At 36.7% G+C, this 27,183-nt stretch overlaps 1 long non-coding RNA gene across 1 annotated transcript in view; it reads left to right on the forward strand.

The window, feature by feature from the left end:
- LOC144281659 (uncharacterized) overlaps positions 1-24,077 on the forward strand; it is a 27,260-nt gene extending 3,183 nt beyond the window's left edge. Inside the window, exons 3-5 of the long non-coding RNA XR_013350092.1 lie at positions 20,304-20,557; positions 20,702-20,766; positions 22,742-24,077. This is a non-coding gene — a long non-coding RNA (uncharacterized LOC144281659). The remainder of the gene's footprint in view (positions 1-20,303; positions 20,558-20,701; positions 20,767-22,741) is intronic.
- The last annotated feature ends 3,106 nt before the right edge of the window (positions 24,078-27,183 follow it).

The following is a 27,183-nucleotide window of genomic DNA, read 5'->3' on the forward strand; positions in this document are numbered from 1 at the left end:
ATCCTGAAGTTATTAAAGATGCCTCAAATCTTCTCTAAACAAGTGTCAAAATCCAGGCTGGTCTTCAATATTTTGCATAAACTTTATTTAATTGCTTTTTAAAAATGAAGTTCATAAATAATGGGAAATAGGAATAGCCTTTTTGCATAAAAAATAATACAAGGAAAATAGGACAATTAGAATTAAACTCTTTAAAAAAAGTAAACCAGTGGCACATCCATTAGACGCAATAATTGCCTTTCAAGTACAAGAAATCCGCTGAGATTCACTAAAGATTTTTAAATCTGCTGAACCAATACAAACCTCAGTGAAAATAATCTCAGATTTGTTCAAAGCTAGACTCAAGGAAGGAAGTGAAGCTCTCATGTGTCCAAAGAGCTGTCAGTTATCCAGTCTAAGGGGCTGCACAAAATCATGACAATCCAAAGGATAAAGGGAAATAATTTTTACAAAAGCATCAATTCTTTTCTCCTCTCTGTACTCTATCCATCTTTTCCCACCTCTTCCAGCTCCTTTTAGCAAATTGTGGGGTGTAGTTCATTGCATCAGAGATGGTTAGGAGAGAGTAAAAAGCAGAAGGAGAATACTACTGATGTTCCTGGCTTTGGTTTCCCAAACTTACATCCATGAAGACTGTTGCCGCTGTCTCTTACACCTGGCAAATCTCAGGCCGGGGACAGTTCCTCAAAGCTAGGGTTTTGGTGTTGCTATTTCTCTGAAATTTCCCTTGAGCCTGGGAGAGAACCTTGGAGACACAGCTGGATTTCAAAAACCCTCTTCCTGGGGCACCTAGGTGGCTCAGCAGTTGAGCATCTGCATTTGGCTCAGAGGGTAACCCCGGGGTCCTGGGACCGAGTCCCACATTGGGCTCCCCACGGGAGCCTGCTTCTCCCTCTGCCTATGTCTCTGCCTCTCTCTGAGTGTGTCTCTCATCAATCAATAAATAAAATCTTAAAAAAAATAAGCCACCTCTTCCTGCTTCCTGGCAGCCTATCAGAGGCACAGTGAGAGTGAAATTGAAAGGACAGGTGAATGGGAAGGCAGGACTGCTTCACAGAGCCCTGGCACAGGGCACTCTGTGGTGTTGGGTGATACACACTCCTACCACAATGATTTTTTTGGAGGATTTTAAAAGCATGGAATTCGACTTTCAAGTTTTTATGTAGGAGAACACTTGATGTTCAAGTCACTTCAAACTAAATAGCAGGCCAGATTCACAATGAAGAGAAACTTCAGCAAAGGCAGGGAGCTGCTGAGAGTCTTCACTTGCTTTCTCTGTACAACACCTTCCAGAAATCGACTGAATTCCACCGTAGATTGATGAAAATCACTTTCTCTCAGAACTTTCCCAAAAGCCAAGATACAATTAAGCATTCTGGTTTCACAGGACATCACTTCCAACCACTTGCCATGGAAATGGATGAAAACTGTCCAAACCCCAAAGCAAGATTTGCTGAATGTCATTCAAATACTAATCATCCAGAGACTACTTGACATTTAAGTTCAACTCTGGAACAGAAATGAATAAATGTTAAGAGGGAAATGACTGAATTTAAATGTAAAATCCTGTAATCCCCACACTTCTAAGTCTGCAGGTGAACCTGACTTGCTCACTCATCACAGACTTCTCTGCATGGTCTGTCACCCTGTACATGCCCTGGTTCATCAGACCTAAGAGCACAAACTTGACTGTACTCTACCCATAAATATTTGTTATTTTTCTTTTGTGTGTTATTCTGATTAATTACAAATACTTTGACTTGAAATGAGCCTGAGGAAGAGTTGTTTGTTTGTTTTAAGATTTTTATATATTTATTTATTCAAGAGAGTAAGAGATAACATGGAGGTCAGAGCAGAGGGAGAGGGACAAGCAGACTCTGCGCTGAGCACAGAGACTGACGCAGGGCTCAATCTCAAGACCCTGAGATCATGACCTGAGTTGAAACCAAGAGTCAGACGCTGAACAGACTGTGCCACCTAGGCGCCCCAGTTTTTTTATTTTAAAAAGGTTTTCTTCTCAGCCTCATGACCACTGATGAGATGATTCCTGCCAGCATCACCCCTCCTCCCCCCTACCCCCCACTGCTTGGTGCCAGTGGTGGTCTGTTTCAAACTGGTGATTCTCTGTTGTGAACATTCTAAGATATGGCGGACAACACAATATCAAACAGTATAGAGCTTCAAGCTCGCTCTTTAAAAATTGAACCCAAAAGTGACTGTAACTTTCCACTGGAGAGTTTAACATCCTACAATCATCAGTGTCTACAAGTGCTGTTAACCAGCTCTACTGATGCAAACATTTCTTTGTAAGCATTTACTGAGATATTATAAATTACTTAACTACAGCAGTGTACTTTCTCTCCCTTAATCTTGATCTGATCCCTGAGGGGCTATTTATTACAGATATATACAACTTGTCATTATAAGTGAAGTTAATGTAATATGACACAAGTAGCACACATTGTTTAAATGTGTTCCAGAAAGCTAGCAAATTTAGTTCAGGGAATACTTCTATGCTCTTCTGCCTGAAAAGCAGCAAGAAAGGAGCGAGGCCGGAGCGGGGGTGGGTAGGAGCAAAATATTAAACACTGCTCACTGTAGGTGGCCAATTAATACCCTGTATCCAAGCTGAAACAAATCCTTCCACTATATACATAAAGCATATAATCTCTTATCTGCTTAGGCATTATCAAATATTTTAGCAAATCCTAGTAACTTCAAACACAGGTTTAATGGAATGCAGTGCTAAAACATGCAAAGTCAAGAATCAAGTTTTTTAAGAACATAATCTGTTTTAGAAGGTTTCAAGAGAACTACTTTGCAATCCCATTATAATCTCATCCCGTGAGGAAAGATGACTGATTTGGCAAAACAACATTACATGTGTTAAAGCAAAATGCACAGTTGATTTTGCCTTCTCAAAAAATCAAAGCCATAGGCAGAAAAATCATTTTAATTCCCTAGAAGCTGAAGGAGTACAGAGCCATGGTTCGAGTTCTCCACATTTGGTCCTAAGATAATATTAATTTGAGAGGGAATTCTACTAGTGGTCACATGATATTAACAGTATCATCTAGCTGGGAAATGTGCCAGTATTAATTCAACGTTGTGGTTTTTATCTCATCATCAAGTTAAAAGTAATACAATTCATTATACCACAAGCATGCAAAAATCACAAAACAAAGCCCAAACACCAACATATCCAATAATAAAGCTCCGATAAAATTTCAGTTTTCACTCATTTGTACATATACTTTAAAAAGGATCCATTTCTCCATATATGTCCCTTTCTCCTGGATAACTGGAATATATTTTAAAGGGTTTTTTTTATTCTTCATCATTTCCATCTTCATCTGGGATTGTGTTCATGCACTCAGGGTGGTTTAGATGAAAGCTCAGAAAGTAGGTAAAGTGAGAGAAATCTCCCTTGCAGAATCAGGCAACCACAGCATGAAGCCAGAGAGAAAAGTGAAGAAGTGGACAGAGAGACACAGACAAAACTATATGTAGGAAACGGATCTTTCCATGTATTTTAAAGCAAAAGCTGAGTGATATACTTGATTTATAAGTGTAACATTTTATGCCTTTTATATAAACCAGAATATAGAGATCCAAAAGATAGTTCCTAGCTAAACATGGTGGGGAGGTAGGTGGGTGGGGAACCATTTAATTTTTTTTTTAAAGGAATGATTTCTCAGTAGGGTTTGCATAGCTTAAGGAATCTAGTGCTTGTGAGTGATGCAAGATAACACTTTCTTGTAATTTTATATAGTAAGCAAAGATTTAGAATATTTACAGACCACCCTGAGTAAGAACGTCACTGGATTCTAGGAGCATGCTCATACCAGAACATTCATCTTAAAAAAAAAAAAAAAAAAAAAGTGTCCAATGGCCGTCGGGCCATATATGGCTGTAGGGGAAGGTATGTCTTTGACTTCCTAGTGCCTGCAGAAGTAGAGCACAAAGTCATGACAGCCTGCTGAAGGATTTTCTTTAATTTGTTATAATGACTGAGTTTTTATCAGATCTGGCCATCGACTGTACTAAAACACTAAGGTTCCCCACATTATAATCTCTGACAGAAAAAAGATTGTAAAGACACTCGTGCTGCTTTGAGTGACAGTCTGCTAGGGTGAATGATTCAGTGCAAAACAAAGTTCCTCAATCATTTGCATGCCCGCAAACTGCCATGTGTTGGTATCTGGGTGCTGCTAGCTCGCTCTCTGGTCCCGGGCTGACACAGAGAGGAGGTCTGGGTATGATATTCTAGACTGTACACGGCCAGACTGGTATAAGCTCCTTTTTCTGATTTATGGGTCGGTCTTGAAACAGTCACAATTTCTCCTTATTAAAATGGATGCAGGAGCATTCCAAACTTTGAGTCAGACAAAATTCCTTTCATTTTTATTCACTCCACTGTAATTGTAATGAATTACAGTATTCTACTATTTATATCCTCAACATACATTTTCACAGAAGTTCCCTGTCACTCTACATTAGTCAACAGATGCTACAATGTCTGATCTTAAAGATTTCGTGGCCCCTGTGGATTTTTCCCATTACTCAGGCAGCGAGGTTTTCCCCATTGGTTATTTCCTCTATGGTAATAAAGTCACTTTTGGATAAGCATTAACTCTTTCATGGCTCCTCTAGCTGTAGCATGATATAGCAGTAAACAAAACAAATAACACTACATTTGTCTGAGGGAGGGCTCATTTCTACTTACACATGAATTTAATGGTTATTAAGTTATTCAGTTACCTTTTTCTGAAATGCTAAAAATAGTCTTAAAAAATCATTTACAGTAATTGCTTTCCTACCAAGCAACTGTTTACAGTGGGTGATTCCAGGCAACTGATACAGCAATGCTTTCTATCAACAAGGACGTATAACCAACATTCTTAACACTGCATGTTTACCTGCAAGTCATAATCTACTTGGGGTGTAGGTTGCCAAATACTTTGTTTTAGGGTAACAGTTCAATTTTTTTTTAATTTTTAATTTTATTTATTTATGATAGTCACACAGAGAGAGAGAGAGAGAGAGAGAGAGAGAGAGAGAGGCAGAGACACAGGCAGAGGGAGGAGCAGGCTCCATGCCCGGGAGCCCGACGTGGGATTCGATCCCGGGTCTCCAGGATCGCGCCCTGGGCCTAAGGCAGGCGCCAAACCGCTGCACCACCCAGGGATCCCTCAATTTGTTTTTAATTAAATGGAACATCCTGGGTTTTCTTCCTTCCTGAAATCCTGAAGGATGTAATATAAGTCTTCAGTCTAACATTACTGTTCTAGAAAACATAGACTTATGCAAAACTCTCCTCGTCATTTAAGTTGTGCAACCATTAAGTCTGAACTATTTTATTTTATTTTTTTTTTTAATTTTTATTTATTTATGATAGTCACAGAGAGAGAAAGAGAGGCAGAGACACAGGCAGAGAGAAGCAGGCTCCATGTACCGGGAGCCCGATGTGGGAATCGATCCTGGGTCTCCAGGATCGTGCCCTAGGCCAAAGGCAGGCGCCAAACCGCTGCGCCACCCAGGGATCCCAAGTCTGAACTATTTTAACAGAGTATCAGAGAACCTCAGATTTGGCGGTAATTCACAATATATAAGTATTTATTTTAAGAGTAGGCAAATATGACTTGCCTTCCTAAATTCAGGAGATCGGCATTTCCAAACCACAATTATCTGTATGGATTTCTTGACTTGGATCAAAAAAAAAGTAGATGCTATTTCATCTATATATTTAACCAAAGGGCCTATATGCTTTACTTTATGCACATTAATCCATTTATTGATTTAAAAAATATTTTTAGTAGTCCTTGTACTAAATTACAGAGGTTCATGAGATTCATAAAGATCACTTCCTAATGTCTAGGAGATCTGGAGTTCTGGTAGGCATCTTGCTAAAAATGTGGTACCAACACAGATTGTGTCTTTACCCAGTATGCCTGTGAGAAAAATTAACTTAAGTCAAATTCTCTTTCGTTGGACATCAAAAAGTAGATCATAAGTTACCGTTCAAGTGTGGGATTGCCTACTGTCTTTCAGAAATGACTCACTATTACCTTCTCTCACCTGACTCTGGAGGGCTGAAGGGACAGCAGCATCTGCAAATGTTGACAGGAGGAAAACTTGACTGACCTAAACCCTTCTCATTCCTGGAGCTCACACATTTTAGGGATTTGCATCCAGAGGCACACACAAGACTTGAAGACACATATAATACTTGCTGAGAGTATTTTAAAAGATATTCTTTGAATCTCAGCTAGTGGGAAATACATTTGTTATCTTCCACTGAAAAGCTTTTTGATTGCAGAAGATTTATTTCTCAGAACTGTTTATAAGGAATCAGAAAAAGCAAACAAAAACAATAATCCTGAGAATATTCAAATTTTGCAATTTTCAAAAACCCTTTGGATTGTATGATTTAGGTTACATTTTCAAAACTCACAATACTCAATGAGCAACCTATGGCTTACTCAAAATCAGGGGCTTCCGCACAGTGTCCCTGGGAGGCTCAGTAGGAAAGGAGCTCAAAGGGAGGTGGGAGGGATCCCTGGGTGGCGCAGTGGTTAGGTGCCTGCCTTTGGCCCAGGGCGCGATCCTGGGGACCTGGGATCGAATCCCACGTAGGGCTCCCGGTGCGTGGAGCCTGCTTCTCCCTCTGCCTATGTCTCTGCCTCTCTCTCTCACTGTGTGCCTATCATAAATAAAAAATAAAAAATTAAAATAAAAAAAAAGGGAGGTGGGAGAAAGGCCCAGAGAGAAAACTGCCCTTTCAGCCACATGACCGTACATTTGGCTGTTGTGTACATAGAAGGTCATCATAAGATTCCATTTGGGAAAAGATTCTGCCACTCAGAGAAAGAAAGAAATGTCACAAAATACATACTCTAAATTAATTGTTACCAGAGGGATTGCAGAAATCCAGAATGGCTGTTTTTTAGCAAGAAGACTCTGTTTTTTTTCCCCTCAAATAAGAATTTATGTAGACTATTAGAATTGTCTTGAAATTTGAATAAACATTCAGTATTCAATATGGAAATGTAAATCAGTTATTAACCTACAGAAAAAAGTAAGAAAAGATTTTATAAGGAAACAACTAAGGAGAGGAGTGTGTTAATATAAAAATAATTATTCTTTGGGCTATAAACATAATACGTTTCCATTGTCAAAAAATTTGGACATGTAGAAAGGAATTTTTAAAGTGAGATCAAATCAAATGTAGGCCCATTATCAGCTATTCCGTGGATGTGTGGATGCAGAAACATCGCCACTATCATAATGAATACACTTCTGTAGCCTACGTGTTTAATTTAACATTGTCTTGTGTGGTTACTTATGCATTAAAAAAAAAAAACACATTTCTCTTAAGGAGGAAATTGAAAAGACAGAATGAAGAACGTTGTCATTGGTATAAAATTTTAAGAAGCATGAAACAGGAACCTTAGGTCTTTTCAAACATCTCCACCTTTTCCATTTGGACAATCCCAGGTAATAAGGATTTGCCTTGAAGCTATTTTCTTGGAGGTAGGAACCTTAGTGTTCTGGGTCTCTAGAAATTCCATTTTATCTATCTGAGGGATATCATCCCCACTGGTCTACACTTCACTTTCCTAGTTTCTTTTTCCATTATCTCATAAAGAAAATAGCCATAAAATAAATAAAAAGCAATTTCTACTGTGAGAAGAAAAGCCAAATAATCAGTTCAAAAATAATTGTCTTAATGAACTGCTAAGTCTAAATTAGACCTCCTGATATAAACTAAAATAAAATGCCCACAGCTTGTGATAAATTAATGATTATTGCACATGTTAAGCAAAAAATTATCTAGACTGCGAGCTAAAAAAAGGCAAGATTTCCCAACCAAAGGTCAGAGGAAATGGGTTTGGGGGATGGAGAGATTCACCCAATGCTAAGTGTGAAGGTCTACTAGGATTTTCTCCAAATGCATTTTAGATTAAGTACCATAGAATTGGTGATCTACTTAAAGTTCACAGCTACTACAACTATTTAACCACATTGGGATAAGTGTTAATCCCACTACAGAAAAACTGAAACAGTCAGCCTAGTGGTAATCGTAATCTAGAAATAGGTTAAAGGCCTCTCTAGCTTCTTTGAGCCTCTCTCTATAACCTGCCCCTGCAACGAAGTTAGCATGGTTAACTTTTAATTATCATGTTAGTTTAGTTATAGGCTTCACATCCTCCCTAACTTTGCCTGAAACCAGCCCTGGGTTGCCTACCCTCCCATTGACTCAGAAGGCAGCCTATAAATCCTCTACCGTAACAACCGCTTTTCTACCTGTCTCTCTGCTCGCATCATTTTCCCCAATATCCAAGGAAGTCCTAGTCATTGGGTGTTCAACAACATCCATTACATAAATGAACAAACAAGTGACGACAAACACATTACTTAATTAAAATAAAAATGAAATTAAAGGAATAAATGTATAGGAAGGGAAATAAAATTTTACCTGAGATGTTGCCATTATAGTGTCAGCACGGCACTTTTGCCATTTGTTTTTGTGCATGCACCTAGGACATTAAACTCCACACTACCAGGTGAATTCCACTTGCCAGCTGTAACCATTAAAACATCACCTGCTGTCAAACATACCTTTCAGTCCCTGAGTGTTATTTAAGAGAACTAAGGACCTCAGCCTATAGCATTTCTTTTGAATAAAAAATCATTAAGGGTTAATGACCCAATGCCTTGCTCTAGGCCCAAAACTATTTCTAATCAGTCATTAGTCTCCCCCTACATGGCCTGAAACTCCATGATTATTGCTTAATTTAAGCACAAACTACTATGCGGGCAGAACATTGCCTATCTCTCTCCTTTAAACATAATGAGCACAGATTTCCATGAATTTAATCAGTTGTTTACATGTGACTTGGTTCTTGGCAATAACAAAAATTGTGTCCTTCACTTTTATAAAATTTTAAACATACTATCCTGAGAGTTCAGGTCATATTGTTATTTCTTCCATGGATCAAATCATGATATTTAAGATTTGATATTTTAAAAGTTACAAATTGTATAACATTTTATTTCAATGTCCTATGTAACTCTCTATTCACCTTTTCTCTTTTAGCACAAATTTGATTCATTTCTTGAAATCTATAATAGCATTATCTAACGACAAAGTGACCCATGTTTCTTCAGGCAATTTGATAATCATATGATTTCAGAAATACCTTGGATTTCTTAAATTAGTAACAGAAAATGTATCATGGATTTTTCCAACGTTTTGCTTTACAAATATTTACTGCCACACCAAACTTTGTTTTAGTTCTTCCGTCTACTTGATAATCCCCTGATTAGACCATCCCATGCTCGGAGGAGCCAAAGAAAAATTGTGGAGCCTGCCAAAGGCAAATAGACTGTGTATTTCTTTCAAAATTCTATTTTTTTTCAATAGCTTGTGCTTTTTTTCTGATAAAATAAACGATTCAGACTAACAAGCCACTCATTGATCTTTGACCTTTTCAGCCACATCAAAAGCATCTTAAAAGCCAATTAGTGGAAATACAGAGAAAAGGTCATTTTGTTACAGCGCTCAACATCGGAACCATAATATTTTACATAGATTCAAGTTATCCATGGCTTTCATTACAAAAGTAGAAAGATAAATACTTTAATCATAAAGCAGGTAGGTATTTTGTGCATGCACAAATGATTTTTGTTTTCCTCATGTTGAGTACAGTCATTTCCTTAGCACAGCCAATGCACAGGGTCTCTAGTAAATGCTTTCTTGATGATCTCTTTTGATGTAGAACAGGGACAACACTGATAAATGATGGCTATTGATAATCCCCAAACCTCATTTTAACCTCTGCTTTAATTGCTTTCTCAAAACAGCCCTTTACCAGACTATTTCAGAAAAAAAGAAATACACATAAGATTAAACATTGGCTTTTTTTTCTCTTTCTCCCTTTTCTGCCCTGATAGTACTGATTTTAGGTAGCATAACAGAAAACACAGAGAAAATCCAGGACTTAGATGACTGCAGAACTGAATAGAAGCCCTCAGAAATTAAAATAATGATTTTATAAAGATTATTATTCAATATATTTGTAGTTAAATGTCTAAAGATCAATTGTTTTGGGGACTCATTTATTAATTTTTTAAATTTTTTTTTGAAGATCGACAATTTTCAGGGCCCTAGGCTAGATATACTTTGACATACATAATAATACAAAAGACATGATTACTGTCCTAAGAAAATTGTATTTACTAGAGGATGATATAATCTGGTAAATCCCTCCTATGTTGTGCTGCATGTGATGTCTTTCTGCCAGTTTAATACAAAACAATAGAAATCATTTTGATTTTGGTAGCAAGCATTTTCCTGTGGGACAGAGAATCAATTCATCTTATTTTTAAATGAGAGTATCTGATTTTTTCTCTAAGCAAGACATTATTTTGTATATATGGCAGAAAAGTAAACAAGTATATATATTTAAAGAAAAACCTAGAACAAAAATCTAAATATATCCTGAAATGAAGCATAATGCTATAATGCTATAATCTAAAAAATATGTGGAACTTGTAGAATAAAGTCTCCAAGGTCACTTGTAACATACAAGTATCAGGTATTGAAAAACTGTATTAGACTTTGATTTTCTGAGCAGGAATTTCCAGTCTTTTCCTAAATGCTTTTCCTTTAAAGTACAAGCAGACCACATTCATCAAAACCAGATGCTAATGTCTCTCTGCTCAGCTTCAGTTATCAATATCAAGCTTGAAAGATCCAAAACATTTTTGTAAAAAATTGACTGTGCGTGTGATCAGGTCATATTCACCAGGGTTGACATGAGCCAAGGACCATAAATGCCTTTGAAATGAAAAAAAAAAAAAAAAAAATCAAGGTCCTTCAGACCATGTTTTTCCCTTTAATTTTTTTAAGTTAAAAAATTATTTGTTCAAGAAATGTTACATACATGTGCAGTATGCATGCATGTACACACACACACACACACACACACAGAGTTTTGTTAAGGTCTGCTAAATATTAGGCCAAGAGAAAAACCAAACTTCCTCATTTGGTCCTTTGAAAATTGCTGACGTTGAATGGATCAGCCCTTCAAAATCTGCACTGCTCTGTTGGCCACAGTGTACAGATTATGATGGAGGTGTACAGTCAGCAATCAAGGGCACCAGCCTTGCCACTCCCACAGTCTTGAGTGAATGGAGCAAACCACAAGCTATAGCTTCACAGCTAGTACTAATATGTTGGTAGAGATGGGGCTACATTTTATGCTAATATCCTTAAGAGAGTAAAGAAATCCTTAAGTTCCTTTGATACTCTTCCCTTGGGCATCCAAAATTCTAACCATATATCACTTTTCTCCAGCTATATTTAAATAGTCTACATAAAGATCTTTCCTTTCCTTTTAGAGGACAATACTAATGGCAATGATATATTAAACAAAAACATACCAGTTTTTAAAACACATTTACATCCTTGATTTAAACTTTTAAAATTCACTGCAGCAACAGAAGTTCAAAGAAATAAGTAATCAAATTTTTTAAAAAACAACTTGACTTCATGAATTCACTAATTGCCATAGAATTGATTAGAAGTGCCAACTTAATGTTAATATTGTAGTATAATATATGACAGCAGGTAGCATAATTTAATGCTACCTCTGTATTAAATGTAAGCAACTATATTAAATATGATCTAAACACTATTTAGAATTTTAATCTCAAAGATAGTTAAATGCTGTGTTAGGCATTAAATGTTCAATGATAAACAAAGCAATCAGAAGCTCTGCCCTCATAAGACTTATAATCATACAATAAACACATTCATGAACACCTAAACCAACAAGTAAATAAATGAAATGGTAATATGTACAATGAAGAAAACAAACAATACAGTAAGACTTATTTAATTTTGTCATTCATAGATAGTGTGATGATTAATATTATGGGTCTAGTGGTCCATGGGTGCCTAGATATTTAATTAAACATTTTTCTGGGTATGTCTGCGAGGATGTTTCTCTTTTATTTTCCTTTTTTTTAAAAAAATTATTTATTTGAGAGACAGAGAAAGAGAGCACAAGAAGGAGGAACAACAGAAGGCAAGGGAGAAGCAGGTTACCCACTGAGCAGGGAGTTCGATGTAGGGCTTGATCCCAGGACCCTGAGATTATGACCTAAACCAAGGCAGATGCTTAACCGCTTAACCAACTGAGCCACTCAGGCACCCTTGTGAGATTAACGTTTGAACTGATAGTCTAAATAGAAAAAAGTAGGTTGCTCTCTCCAACATGAGTGGGCTTCATCCAATCAGTTGGATCCCTGAATAGAACAAAAAGTTGGAGTACAGGATAACTCCTCCTGTCTAGGACATCCTATCTTCTGATTCAAACTGAAATGTTAGCTCTTCCTGGGTCTCCAGCCTACCAACCTTTGTACCAGAACTACACCATTGGCTCTCCTGGGTCTCCAGCTTGCCAACTGCCAGTCTTGGAAACTGTTAACCTGTTAACAGTTTAACAGGTTAAAAACTGTTAAAAGCTGAAACTGTTTTTAAAAGTTGGATCACTACAAGTCGTGATTGGAGAGAACAAATTAAAGATGCTGAATGGGTTGAAAGCAACATAAGACAGAAAGAAGAGTGGTGGTAAAGACGGAAAGGAGAAAACACGGTTTTGAAGGTAAAGTCACCTAAACTAGCTCATGGCTGAGAAAGATGAAGAAGAAGGTGGTAATGTGAAGGACGATTCTTATGGTGATGGCTTGAGCAGGTGAGTTGAAACAATTGGACGAGAAATAGATGTGTAAAGGGATAACAATAGTAAAATATGGGGCATATTTACTTTCTAAACATTGTAGTCCAAATGGTGATTTCCAAAAAAAAAGAAAAGAAAAAAAAATGCATGTAAGAATCTGAAGAGGGATCCCTGGGTGGCTCAGTGGTTTAGTGCCTGCCTTTGGCCCAGGGCATGATCCTGGAGTCCCAGGATGGAGTCCCACGTCGGGCTCCTGGTATGGAACCTGCTTCTCCCTCTGCCTGTGTCTCTGCCTCTCTCTCTCTCTCTCTCTATCTATCTATCATGAATAAATAAACAAAATCTTAAAAAAAAAAAAAAAAGAAGAGTGTCTTTAAAAGAAGAGCTCTTCTTAAAAAAAAAAAAAGAATCTGAAGAAACAGATTCAGGAAGGAAAGAAGTCATAATTGAAGAGTTATCTTTGGGACCCATAGACTTATAAATAGTATTAAAGGTGTGGTAATGACTGAGATCACTTAGACAATGAACACAGACTCAGAAGAAAAGACCACATAGGGCTGACTCCTGAGTAACAATTTAAAGTTTGGGAAGACAATGAGCCCACAGAAAATACTAAATGATCAGTAAGCAACATCAGGAGACTATGGTGTCTCAGAAGTCATATGAAGAAGTGTCATGAAGAATGGTGGAAGCAAGAGTGTTAACAAGAGTGTTAGCAGTTCATGAGAACTGTTAAGAGGAGACTATTAAAATTTGGCAAATGGAAATGACTGAGTGATGAGGGGGAAAACCCATAAAGAAGTAAGTATCACCATATCTTGTAGAGTGAAAGATCACCTTAGTAAAAGATTCTTTCAAAACTAAGAAGTTCGTATCATAACCAACATAACAGATTTGAGGAAAATCTGAAAATAGAAGAATTCTATACATAATCTCAAGAATTGCCAGCTTTTCTAAAATGGTGTGTCAATTCAATATACACCATTGCACTGAGGGCATTATTATGTCAGAAATATATTTTAATAGGTAGTTTTTCTATAAAGTTAAATTCTTATTGTGCAAAGAAAAAACTGTGCCAAAATTCCTAAGAAGTTCCATTGAAAATCTAACTCAAAGATCTTATCATGCTAGAGAACTAGGCCTGGTGTTGTCCCCTTGCCATAAACAGCTATAAAACTGGAAAGAATATGAGTAACAATTATTCACAGACATTGAGATAGCACAAAGTATAGCACTATAATCCCTGAAAGAAAGGAAACAAGGCAAGTCCCCCATGCTGCCCTGGCTCTCTGCTTAGAGATATGCCTGACTTGTGGTATAAAAAGAAGGATCTCAAGCAGAGCACAGGTGTATTACTAGTTTGAGGAGACAGAGACAATGGGAATTTAAGGAGCAGAGTATTGGAAAGAAGGGAGAAATCCATGGAAGAACTCAAGATCTCTCCTTAAGGGTCCCCTTAAGCCTTTGGCCAAATACTAAGGCATATATACTTAGTATAAAGCTCAGTGGGTCTGAGCAAAGAATGACCAAAGATCTGAATCATTCTCAGACATTATTCATGAGATATTTATGTACAAATTTCCATAGTGCAAAAATTTCTTCAACATTTGAGAAATTTGGTAAAGATCTCAGAAAGGTCATTCTTAAGTAGGAAATCTAAACTGCATTGGAGTAGTCCTCATTGAGCTTTAAAAACAGGACTTGAAAAGATCAAGATGACATGTAAGTAATGAACTGCCTGCCAGAATAAATCCAGCACTCGTAAAAAGAAGACAACACAAACCTTATAGTCACCAATGTAGCATTGATGATGTCTACAATCTAATGAAAAGATTTCTAGATTGGTGATAGGGATAAATTAATAGGAAAATATAATCCACATCCAGGAGAAAAATCAGTAGAAAGTAATAGACTCAAGAATGACAGAGACAATAGAATTAGCAGATGAGGACTTTAAAAATATAACATCTGAAATGAAAATTTAACTGAAAGGGATTAACAATAGAATAGACACTCAGAAGAAAATATCAGTGAGCTTGAATACACAGAAGATACTTTTCAAAGTAAAGCACAAACTAAAACATGAAAATGAAATTAACAGAGCCTCAGTAACCTGTGGGAAAATATCAAGGAATCTAATATCCGTGTAATGCTAATCTTGAAAAGTGGGGCAGAGGAGAAGAGGAGAAATATTTGAAGACTAATTGAAAATTTTTCAAATAAAAACTACAAACCTATGGTTTATAAATCCATAACAATTCTAAAAAGCCCAATAAACCTTACGCAGAATAAAAAGAAAACTATAAGTCTAGGCATATCATAATTAAACTGCTGAAAAAATTCAGAGAAAAACAAGCACATCTTGTGGAAAGGAACAAAGATAAGAATGACTACAGACATCTTGAATTAAACTGTGCAAGCCAGAAGATCTTTAAAGTGCTGAAAGAATGAGGGGAAAAAAAAATGTCATTCTGGAAATAACCTTCTAAAATGCAAGCAAAATCAGGCCAACAAAAAACTATGAAACTGTAGCTAGCAGTTTCCTCCTCTACAGGAAATGTTAAAGGGAGTTCTTTCAGTTAAAGGAAATGATAACAGATGGAAACTTATGTCTATTTCAAAGAATGAAAAGAGCCAAAATAGTATGTGATTAAATATTAAGAATTTTTATCTTTCCTAATTTAAAATATATATACATATTTGACTAATTAAAACAATGAAGGTATTTATGATGTTTATAACCTGTAGAAAATGAAATATATGACAAAAATAGAACAAAGTTCAAGAAAGAAAACGGAAATACACTGTTTTAAGGATACTACCATATATTAGGTGGTATAGTATTATATGAAGGTAGAATATGATACATTAATGATGCATATTCTGAACTCCAGAGCAACTACTAAAATATTAAATAACTTTAGCTTAAAATTGAAGAGTAAAAATGACATGATTGCTAAAATATAGATAATTATCCAAAAGAAGGCAGAGAATGAGAAAACAAAGAATAATTAGAAAACAAGTAGATGCTAGATTTAAAGGAAATCCTGTCAATAATTACATTGGATGTAAATGATATAAACCATACAAGTGACAGCAGGGATTATCGTACTGGATTTTTTTAAAAAGAGCAAGACTTAACTATATTGTCTTTACAGAAATACACTTTAAATATACAGACACTGGTCACAAGTAAAATGATTGAAAATATATATCATGCTCACAATAACCTAAAGGAAGTTGGGGTAGCTATATTAATAGCAAACAAAGTAAATTTCAGAACAAAAATTACCATAAGGGAAGAATATTTTGTAATGATAAAGAAGATATAACAATTTCAAATGTGCATACACCAAACAAGAGAAGTTCAAAATAGATGAAGGAAAAGCAAAAATCCTCTCTGAGTAATTGATAGCATAAGTAGACAAAATCAGCAGGATTTAGCAGGCATGTATACACTATCAACCAATTTGACCTAATTATCATTTATTGAGCATTCTCCTCGACATCAGCAGAATGCACACATCACTATCAAAGGCACATGGACATTTACAAGCTACATGTTGGTCAATCAAACAAGTGTCAATAGATCTAAAAGGATAATAATCATCTAGAATATGTTAACAACAATGGAATTAAATCACAAGTCAACAATGAAATGTATTCTTACATTCCCAAATATTTGAAAATAAACAAATTTCTATTTTTGATTTTTTTTATTTATTTATGATAGTCACACACACAGAGAGAGAGAGAGAGAGAGGCAGAGACATAGGCAGAGGGAGAAGCAGATTCCATGCACCGGGAGCTGGATGTGGGATTCAATCCTGGGTCTCCAGGATCGCGCCCTGGGCCAAAGGCAGGCGCCAAACCGCTGCGCCACCCAGGGATCCCAATAAACACATTTCTAAATAACCCAAGGGTCAAAGAAGATATCACAGGGGATATTAGAAAATATTTTTAACTGAGTTGAGATGAAATCACAGCACATTAAAATGTGTGAGTTAAAGCTAAAACAATGCTGACTAAAACTAAAAAAAATGCTTATATCAGAAAATCATAAATGTCTAAATCAATGATCCTTATATTTTCCACCTTAAACTAGAAAAAACAGTGCAAATTACACTCAGGAGAAGAAAGGAAATAATGGAATGTAAACCAATGAAATAGATGTAAACAATTACAAAATAAAACCAAAACCTGGTTGTTTGAAGAGTAATAAAATTCATAAGGCTAAAGATAGATTAATGGGGAAAAAAGATGGAGAGAAAAGACACAAAAACTAATATTGAGTGAAAGGGGAACATCTCTACAAAACCTATAGATAGTAAATTATAATAAGGAATTATTAGAACAAATATATGCCCATAATTTGTAAGCTTAGATAAAAAATTAACACATTCCTTGAAATAGAAAAATTTCCCAGACTGACCAAACAGGAAATTAAAATTTGAATAGCCCTATGGTTATTAAAACTATAATGAAAAACCTCTTCTCATCCAATTTTAAAATAAATAAGTCTTAGAGATGTAACTTACAGACAGCATGGTGACTATAGTTAATAATACTGTATTTCATATTTGAAGTTGCTGAGAGAAAAGATCCTAAAAGTTCTTTTTTTTTAAGATTTTTTTTAAGATTTTATTTATTTTTTTTTATGATAGACATAAGGAGAGAGGCGGGGGAGACACAGGAGGAGGGAGAAGCTGGCTCCATGCCGGGAGCCTGACTTGGGACTTGATCCTGGGACTCCAGGATTATGCCCAGGGCCAAAGGCAGGTGCCAAACCTCTGAGCCACCCAGGGATCCCCTAGATCCTAAAAGTTCTCATCACAAGAAAAAAATTCTGTAGCAATGTATGTTAACTAGACTTATTGTGGTGATCATTTCCAATACATTCAAATGCCAAATTATTATATCATACATGTGAACCAATGTAATCTATGTCTATTATACCTCAATTAAAATTTTTTAAAATTTCCCTTAAAGAGTAATAAAAGCTCAGATAGCTTCACCCGAAAATTATATCAAATATTTATTGAATAAATAATGCCAATCTTATGCAAATTTTTTTAGAAAGTAGAGGAGGGAAGGCACATTTCTTAATTTATTTGATCAAAATTGGTACCTCCAAAAAGTTGATACCACCACCACCAGACAGAGTTTAAAGAAAATTGCAGACTAATACCCCTTGTGAAATTAGATGCAGAAACGCATTAGAAAATATCGGCAAATCAAATCTAATAATACGCAAAAAGATACATCATTTTTTCAATTTTACTTGTTATGTTTGGGTTCAAAGCTGTCTGTGAAAGAACAAAGTCCCTGGGAGCCTCAGGTTGGAACTGCTTTCAATCGACCAAAATCTAACGTCAGGTCTCTGGTAAAATGCAAAAAATAAAAAATAAAAAAAGACAACAAATTATTTTTATTCATGAAGGCATGCTCCTTTGCAATGTTACTTTACAATTTCATCCCATCAAGAGGAATACTCTATGCCTCCATCCTTGGAATCTGTCCTCATTCGCCGCTTTGGCCAATAGAAAACAGCAGAGGTGAATTCAGTTGGTTCAAGCTTAGAACTCAAGAGACCTTGTTTCCATTCTTGCTTTTGGAAGCCTGCCACAACACAAGAACAAGCCTGAGCTGTCCTGCTGGATGATAAGCGACCACTGGGAAGAGAGCCAATGTTCCCTAACTTACAGCTACCATGGAGCAGATCCCAGACACCTGAGATGAGTTGAGTCCAACCTATGGCAGCAAACTGTCAGCAGAACCTAGACCAAACGGCTGACCTGAAAATCATTTCCAACTTTCAACTTCTCTCACAACTTTGCCCTGCTAAGTGATCGGCAGAGAGGAGAGGGATCAAACTAAAATGAGGGACCGGAGTGACTTTAAAGAATTATTTAATTAGAAATACAAACAGTTCCCTTGACCTTGATCTTCAACTTTATTTATACATTTGACTTGTTTTTGATGCAGTGTATTATGGCTATCAATATATAAAGAAGACACATAAATAGTTAAATAATTGATATATTTTTTCATTTTAGTGTATGTTTCCAAGGAAAATAAAATTAAAAAATAATCTTCATTAGAATAGTTCGGTCATTATGGATTAATTTATATGAGCCTTATTTGGAATCATGTCTCCTGCCAGAAGTTGTTAATGCCAGATGTTTGTGTGAAATCTCCAATATGTAGCTCATTAATTTATACACTCAGCAAACATTTCTTCATTATCTACTATGTGCTAGGCCCGATACTAGACTAATATTACAACAATGGAGAAGACAAAGACCCTCTTGCAGCTTCTCAAAGCCCTGGTTTTTAGAGATCATCACTGGAGTGAATTGCACGTTAGTTAGTAGAGCCCTAAAGCTTTTAAATTATATTGTTTTAAGGATCTCTGTATTAGAAATGCACCCTCTGTCATTTACATTTTTTCTGTACTATTTTAAGTAGAAGAGAAAGGGATGAGGCTGTAGTCCCTGGATCTAATTCTAGATGTACCCATGAAATGTTACACATGTGAAGGGCATCTGTTATGTATTTTTGCCACAGAAATACAATCAAGTACTGCTGTGGGAGAGGGCACATATATGACTAAGCCGTTGTGAACAGGAGGGCAGAGTACAGGATCATCTAGGTGAAAAGGCCATAGTGAAGGCTTTATATCCAAGTTAACTCTTGATGTGGGAGGTAAATGGGTGCTTCTACTTGGACAAGATGTCAAAGAAAGAGAGCATATTGCAGGTATAGGGAACAATATTACCAAAGATGTAAAATGAAGGAAATGGTGCATGGCATGGATATTAATATGGCATGGGGCATGAAGCAGGGAGAGGAAGGAGCGGGATTAGCAGCAAAACAGGTAAGAGGTGAAAGAGACTATCTGAGGCTGGATCATGGAGAGCTCAGCATGCCACACCATGCTGAGTTCTTACTTGTCTCTGTAGATGAGAGGGAAATTACTGAAGCATTCTGAGCAAGTGAGCAGTGAGAATTAGACTTATATTTTAGAAAGATTTCTCTGGAGGTATTTTGGACAGTAAATGGATGCATGGAGACAAGTGAGTCATAGTTAAAAACAGCAGCAACAACAACAACAACAACTATTACAATAGAACAGTGAGAGAAAGCAAAAGCCTAAGCGATAGGCTACCTCAGTGGTAGTGAAAGAGGGGAATGTCTGTTGATCATTAGGACTTGATCCTGTTGGAATGTGATTGGGGACAGAAGAGGAAGAGGCCAAGATGACTCATCTTTTGGATCTGGGGCATCTACTATGTGAAGAGTAGACTCATGAAGCACACTAGGAAACAAGCCAACACATTTCTGGGGATTTCAAAAGATTGATGATGTTAGCAGACTGTGGTACCTGCTTGTCCTTGAAATAGAGTCTGGAAGAGGTGATTTTCTGGGATGTCCAAGGGGAGTGTTTCACAGGTATCTGCTTCCTCAGTTCTGCCCACTGGCTGAGAAAGGATCTCATACACACTTATGCTAATGCTGAAGGATAATGGACTAATAATCTTCTTTCTCTTTCAGATGAAAAAGGATTGACACTATGAACCAGAAGTCAGTGCAGAGTCTACCCCAAAGAATCAAAAAGTTCTTTTGCATTTACATTGTTCTGGAATTAATGACCATGTGCTCTTAAGCCAGTCTCTGGACCTCATTTTTCTGAGTATGCTGAACTACATGGTTCCTACATTCTCCATCTGGCTCCTTTAACAACAAAATCTGTACTGTGTTGGACAACAACAAGCCAACGACCTCATTATTGAATGAGTCCTAAAAGAGTGAGTCGGCATGCTTATTGGAATGGAATGGGTATGCCATTTCATCAAAAAAATTTCCAGAGCTTCGTCAGCTGGAGGCTTTCCTTTTAGGATAGCACCTCCATTCTCTAAGTATTTTGACACTAAGATATCTTTTTCTTTCAGGAACTATGACTCTCAGAGTGCCAAATATGATAAGATATTCTGAAGCAGAAGTCAAATAACAAACGGTACCTATTTACTATTCCTTTTTTCTATACAATAAAAATTAAACATTTTTTCCTCTCCTAAATTTAATATTCAGCCTGTCAAAGGACTCAAAAATAACCTTTTTCTTATGAAAAAGACCAAGGCAAAACCCTGAGGACATTTTTGAACATTTAGTAATAGTGTTCTTGACTGGTTTAAGGTTATCTTCACAAAAGCAATGTAAATTTAAAGGAAAGTAGTGGAACTGAATTTTTTCAGTTTTTCATATGAATGCTCAAGAGAATGAGTTTGACATTACTGCCTCTATGACCATCAGGATATCATTTCCCTTCCTCTGCCCATACAGTTGTATATTCAAGAAAACCAGAAACTCATTTATTGGTTTTGCTTCTTCTCCCCATGGGACTTGCCAGTGTTCTCAATTTAAATCTAAGGCATAAGTGCAATGGGCTGACTTTAGCTTAATGATAAAGTCACAAAATCACAAATATATAAGAAATATGTTGCATGGATTCAAATATCCCACAAACTATTCAGTTTCAGTTGATAGTTCTGCTTTATTCAAATATACTGCATGTTTTAAATTCTTATTTTTGCATGTTTATGAATGGGAACTGAAGAATTTGTGACAATATTAAGCATATGGAAGATCTGGGTAGCTCCCAATTAGTCTTTTTTGGTGTTATTAGCTTTATTTGGTGTTATTCTCATGCAGATGAGTTAGGTCTGCTATTGATATAAAATCCTGAACACTGGGGGCACCTGGGTGGTTCAGTGGTTGAGCGTCTACCTTTCGCTCACATCATGATCTCAGGCTCCTGGGATCCGAGTCCCTGAGGGGAGCCTGCTTCTCCCTCTGCCTATGTCTCTGCCTTTCTCTGTGTCTTTCATGAATAAATAAATAAAATAAAAAATCTTGTTAAAAAATCCTGAACACTGAATTCAGTGATGGACTTGTAAATAATGATATTGCGACTTACTTTCGTTCTCAGCTCAAGAAGGTGGTTAGGGGACTATGTTTCTGTAGGGGTCTGGTCTTCCAAATATGTTGGCAGTTCTTGGCTTCCCCTCAGGTTCTGGTTGGTGTGGAATCTGTTTTTCTTTGAAGGCTATTCCAAGACTTGAGTAGAATGATTTGTATCTGGGTCTGTTTTGCTTCTCAGGTGGTATCATACTCCCTTGCAGAGACCTTGCCAGGAATAACCTCTGTTGGAAGGAAAGGGAAAGGAGGGAGGCAGAGAGGGATAAGGAAGAAACAGAGCATATCAGATGGACTTTATATTTCAGAGTTTTGAGAAAGAAAGCAGGACTTACTGTGGAATTCATTTAAATAAATATTCTATTACCTAGATAATCATACTCGAGTGTTTTGGTACAAGATAGGAAAGATATAGCTTGATGGTTATTCACAGATGGCTGCAAGTACAATATTAACCCACAGTGTGATTTGATGCATGAAAAAAAAAAAAAAAGACCTTATTAGGCTGCACTGTCGGAATCATGGTGCCTGAATCATAGAATGCAGAAGTCCCTCTGGATGCTGCTGCCTTCACATTGCTTTGAAAGATTGCAGTGAATCCAACTATCACAATCTAAAGAGGATGGTAACAAATTAGAACTTACCTAAATTGGCCACCAAGTAACCCTAGCACAAAAGACAAGATATTTGTGGAAGAATAAAAGAGAGTCAACATATTTATCTCAGACTCAACAAGGAGTATGTTGCATTTCTTTTTTTTTTTAAGATTTTATTTATTTATTCATGATAGTCACAGAGAGAGAGAGAGAGGCAGAGACACAGGCAGAGGGAGAAGCAGGCTCCATGCACCGGGAGCCCGACGTGGGATTCGATCCCGGGTCTCCAGGATCGCGCCCTGGGCCAAAGGCAGGCGCCAAACCGCTGCGCCACCCAGGGATCCCAGTATGTTGCATTTCTGAAAGTGTATTTGACTGACCCCTGAGTCAGAATCACTTTTTTTTTTTTTTTTAATGCAGATTTCTTGGCTGCACCTGTAAATTACGGAATCAGAATCCTGAGGGCCAGCTGGGGAGTGATGCACTTCTTAATTCTTCTCAGGTGACGTTCCTGCACACAAGCATTTGAGAACCGCTGGAATGGAGAGCCTGAGTGCAATCTTCCAGAAATCAATGGGCCATCATAACGTAGACAGAGGAGGGGATGCATGTGATATTGATCCATAGATGGAACTCAACCACAGGGAGGCAGATTTCAGTAAAACTAACTCTTGAAATCAGAAGCATTTTTTTCATCAGAGACAGTTTTATTTTCTTCTGCATACCTTCATTTCTCAACAAAGTACATTCGTTTTATGGTGCCAAGTAAATAGTTGTAGAATGGGCGAGTGAGTAACTCTCTAATCAGAATGATCATATATTCTGGTTATTCGGTTTCATAGGGCGGTTCTTGCTTTACACCTCTTAAGGCAATAGCTTTTCCAGTTTAGCATTTTCTCCTGGATTTCTCTTTTGATTTTAATTCTAGCATGGGTAACATGCAGTGCTACATTAGTTCCAGGTGCACAGTTATTTAATACAGTGATTTAATAATTCCATACATCACACATCACTCAGTGCTAGATTTCTCATTTTTTTAAAAGAAAAGTGTTATTATTATCACTAGGTGCATTAAAACAAGACAGGGTAGTTAAGCCTACTTCCACTTTGTATTTCCAGCTTCTGCCATGGTCTCACCCACTACTTGTGCAGTATACGTAGGTAAACAGAATTCTCACTTTTAACATGTGGTTAAATCTGAAAGGTGGCCAGCAATGATTCTTCCTCTGTTTCCTGCATCCATTCCCAACACCGCCCTTTATAAGAGAACATGCAGAAAGCTGGCTGGTAAATAAGTACCTTAGGATCCCAACAACCGAGGGCAGCTAACTTGGTCCAGCCATAGTGCAGAGATAAGCAGTCTATGTTGCTATTGCTGTGGGCCACTTGGTGGCCCAATCTACCATGCCTTTGCTCATACTTGGCTTGCAAGGTACACAAAGCAACCATGCACCAGTCAGCAAGGGCAGAGAAGAATGTAGAAAATGACAAAGTAGGTGTTCATAGCCATATGCAGGAAACAAAGGCCAAGACAGAACATGAAACAAATAATTGGAACAAACAGTGTTGGATCTTCAATTTTTTAGTTATTTTACTATTTAATTCTATTTTTATTTTTTCAACAAACCCTGTTAGCAACAGCATGCTGGAAAAAAATGAAACTATATGAGTAATTAAAATTTAAGTTCTGAATTTCTAGTTCACAAAATTTATTGACAATTCCCTGTCATACAAATCCAGAAAACACTAATCTGCTAACAACGCATTAGTGTTTCATTAGGTTGAACTATATAAAATTGCTATTTTGTAGATCCAATGCAAAGAGTTTCAGTAATATCATACAATTCAATTAAAATACTTCCTGTTACTAGTTATGTTATGATGATAATTTATCATGACACTAACAGAAAGTGAATTTATGTATTATTTTTGAAACCTAACTTTCCATTTAATCAAATGACTACTTTCATACACAAATTTCACTCATTTTCCATTATAGGAGTTGTGGGATTTTATTTTGTATGCATTACCAAAAGTTGACTTTGTTAGCAATAAAAGAACTTGCAAACATTTAAATGATACCAGTTTCATATCAGGAAATATCAGATGCTTCAACTGAGAAATCAGCTAAGTAGATTATAACTGGAAATTCACAAGTGGCAAAGTACCTTGGTAATATGAATACAAATTTTGGAGGAGCAAATAACTTTAGTGAAATAAATTTTCTTTCCAAATTAAGAAACCTGTGAAACAGAAATACACTTAGAATTGGATTTGCCGGGATGCCTGGGTGGCTCAGCGTTTGAGCAGCTGCCTTTGGCTCAGGGGGTGATCCCAGGATCCGGGATTGAGTCCCACACGGGGTTCCTTGTGAGGAGCCTGCTTCTCCTTCTGCTTGTGTCTCTGCCTCTCTCTCTCTCTCTCTGTCTCTCATGAATAAATAATAAAATCTTTAAAAAAAAAAAAAGAATTGGTTTTGCCATACAAATAATTCGTGATTGCATCCCACAATAGGATGATCTCGAGTTGTTAAAATTTATACTTTCACATACACATAAAGCAATAATGCTCTGAATTGTGATGAAACCTATGTTAAATAAGAGAAATTCATTTAACAGGGTAATATACACTTTTTTTCTTTCCTGTCCATCATCAGTTCAGCACTAGAAATGACAAGCTTCTAAAGAACTTCTTTGTAAATTGTCTACATATCCTAAATAGCAGGGAACTTTTTGTATGTAACTCCTCTAGATTTTGGTTACAGCTTTTTTAATCAATAAAAATATTTAATCAAAGTATTCAACAAATTTTCTTTTTTTTTGTTGTTTCAAGTTTTTATTTAAATTCTAGCTAGTTAACATATAGTGTAATACTGGTTTCAGAAACAGAAATTAGTGATTCATCACTTACATATACCACCCAGTGTGCATCACAAATAAACATTTTCTTTTTTTTTTAATTTTTTTATTTATTTATGATAGTCACAGAGAGAGAGAGAGAGAGAGGCAGAGACACAGGCAGAGGGAGAAGCAGGCTCCATGCACTGGGAGCCCGATGTGGGATTCGATCCTGGGTCTCCAGGATCGCGCCCTGGGCCAAAGGCAGGTGCCAAACCGCTGCGCCACCCAGGGATCCCACAAATAAACATTTTCAAAAAGCAGGTGAAGTTTTAAGAAAATTGCAATAATTGAAAGCAAAGTTTACAGACCAGAGCACATTGAAATTGCTCCCCTTAGAAGCAAGGGAATAACTGAGCAAACACAGCCAGGAGAGCTCAAATTCTGTACCAGATTTCATTTTTAAATCCTAGAATTGCCTTTTGAAATATTTTGAGTTGTGGCAAGAATCATTTGATCAAGTTCCTACTTTTATTGGATATATGTATCTTCTAAATAAGAATTAAATGAGGGCAGCCCTGGTGGCTCAGGGGTTTAGCGCCGTTTTTGGACAAGGGCCTGATCCTGGAGACCTGGGATCGAGTCCCCCGTGGGGCTCCCTGCATGGAGCCTGCTTCTCGCCCTGCCTGTGTCTCTGCCCCCCCGCCCCGTCTCTCATAGATAAACAAAATCTTAAAAAAAAAAAAAAAAGAATGAAATTGAAAAGGCATAATTTTACAGCATTTAAATTTGGTGAAATGTCTAAAAGAATTATAAATAGATCTTATTTATAGCAAAGAAAAATACCCTGCATCAAGGCAAAAACAGCACCTGTGAAAATATCTATGCATTTCAATGTAGAAAAAAAATTAGAATTCAAAGTTTCCTTTAGTAGAATTTGCTTTGAGCTTACCAGTCACCTCAGCATGTGCATAAATTAATTTCTCAATTATAAATATCATGGTATAGAGAAGGATCAATTGATGATGTCAATAATTTCATATGCATGCATCATAAAATATCATTTTGAAGGGGATTGAAAACAACTTTATGAAAAAATTAAAATATTAAGACTACGTTGAATTAATATGTTCCTTGGCAAAATGCCAATGACATGTTTTTAGAGATATACATAGCTAAGAAATTAACCAATACAGGAATGTGTACAAGAAAGAATACAGGAATGTGTACAAGAAAGAACTATTTCAACTATGTGATTTTTTTAAATGTTGAGATCAATTTGAGGAATCATTTTAAATGTTTTAATTTATATAGATGTTTTGAAATAGTTTTCAAATACAACTATTTTATAGGTCCACCAATTTACTAAGATCAATTTGTCAATCAATAAACATTTCAAAAATTAAATAACTGACTTAGTTTTAATATCCATCCTCTTGGTTTTAAATGTATCACAGTTTTGACAAATTGTGTGGTCGTCCTTCCTTCAGTGGCCAATGAGAGCTAGATTAGGCATCACAGGAAGACAGTAGTGGATGTCATGTCCTCCAGAATTTTGAGAACAGGATAAAATGAGCCTGGTAAAGGATGCTGAAGATGGCACATCCGAATCAGGAGAGAAGTTAGACTAAATCACTGGATTTCAATCTTTCACATCTGGTCGTTATAATCACTTTTTAATTTTAGATGACGTCTGTGCAGAAGAGAGAAGTAAAGCCATCATTTTTTAATTGTTGTCCATCAAGTAAGAAAAAGGAAGGAAAGAGGAAGAGAGGGAAGGAGGGGAGGAAAGGAAGGAGAAAGAGAGGATGGAAAGGAGAGAGAGAAAGGCAGCAGAAGGGCCAGGAGGATCTAACAACCAAGATGCCCTTCCCCTGTAAGGACATTATGCTGAAGGATTACTTTCTTCTTGAACCATACCTAAGTGTCCGTGAGTGATCTCCTTTACAGTCTTCTTAAGGCAATGATCCTTATGCCAGGAAATGGCCAAGGGCCTAGCACAACACCTGCAGAACGTAGTCGAGA

The sequence above is a fragment of the Canis aureus genome, chromosome 13 (genome assembly GCF_053574225.1).
Source record: "Canis aureus isolate CA01 chromosome 13, VMU_Caureus_v.1.0, whole genome shotgun sequence".
Taxonomy (NCBI): domain Eukaryota; kingdom Metazoa; phylum Chordata; class Mammalia; order Carnivora; family Canidae; genus Canis; species Canis aureus.